We start from the raw sequence: 1,026 nt of genomic DNA, 5'->3' as shown, positions 1-1,026 counted from the left end.
AGCTCATTTGGTTGAATCGAGACTAGAGACTGGTAGTAGAGTGAAATATTAGCTGTTCAGCAGCAAATATATGACAGGTTTACATTTTGTGTAACTAATTTGCTGGGAAATGTTAGTCTCAACTGGTTTAGAAGTGACGGTTTCTAGATCACTGAGAGCGTGTAAGTTGCAACCCAACCTTTTCCTATGCGTGCTTTTACGTCCTTTTCAGTTGTTACTGCCGAGATAGGTAAAATCTTTAACCTGCTTTAAGGATCTTTAAGGGCTTCCCATCCAGAGTGGTGATAACACTATATTGTTGGTTGAATGTCATGTAATCTGAAGACCAATACCTCCGGCTGCTTTTTCCAGACAGTGGAGAAGAGATTCAGCTTGTGCAATAATGATCAATAATGTCACTGACGAGAGCAAGGTCATCGGCATAGTCTGCATGATCCGTGATTTATTTAGGAGGATACCTTCGAGATCTTGCATGCTCTAGGGTGCGGCCATTTTCCTCCATTTTATCTACAGATGTTCGCAGCACATAATCTAGGTAAATGACAAACAGATACGGTGCAAGTGTATCTGGGTTTGAGCTTGTGTTCTGCAAGAAGATGCACCCAGATTCCATTGGGTTGATGGAATTAGCTGTCGGGTCCGATTGGCGGAATGAGCTGTCCGGTCCGATTACGGGGTGGGAAAAGCTGTCCGACTGTTTATGCGTGTGTTGCGCCTCCTAGCAGAAATCAATAAAAGTGGAAGTAGTCTGACGTGTCATGACGTGAAGCGTGCTAATTGGATACAATCATGCAAATGTCGACAATTCGAGCAATAATTTACGTAAATAATGAAGACGAAGCGCCACCCCAATAAACAAAAGGCTGCCGTCGATTCGTCTTATTCTTGATATGAAGTGTAGTACCGTTTTACGTTTGTTACAACCAAAATTACATAAATTTGTTGCTTACTTGAGATGTGGGCCTAACTTGTTAAATACTATTGGCACCTGGCAGCTTATACATAACGTTATATAATGAAATACTT

Source organism: Branchiostoma lanceolatum, chromosome 1 (assembly GCF_035083965.1).
Source record: "Branchiostoma lanceolatum isolate klBraLanc5 chromosome 1, klBraLanc5.hap2, whole genome shotgun sequence".
Classification (NCBI taxonomy): Eukaryota; Metazoa; Chordata; class Leptocardii; order Amphioxiformes; family Branchiostomatidae; genus Branchiostoma; species Branchiostoma lanceolatum.
The sequence above is the reverse complement of the archived record's forward strand: the minus strand, read 5'-3'. Positions refer to the sequence as shown.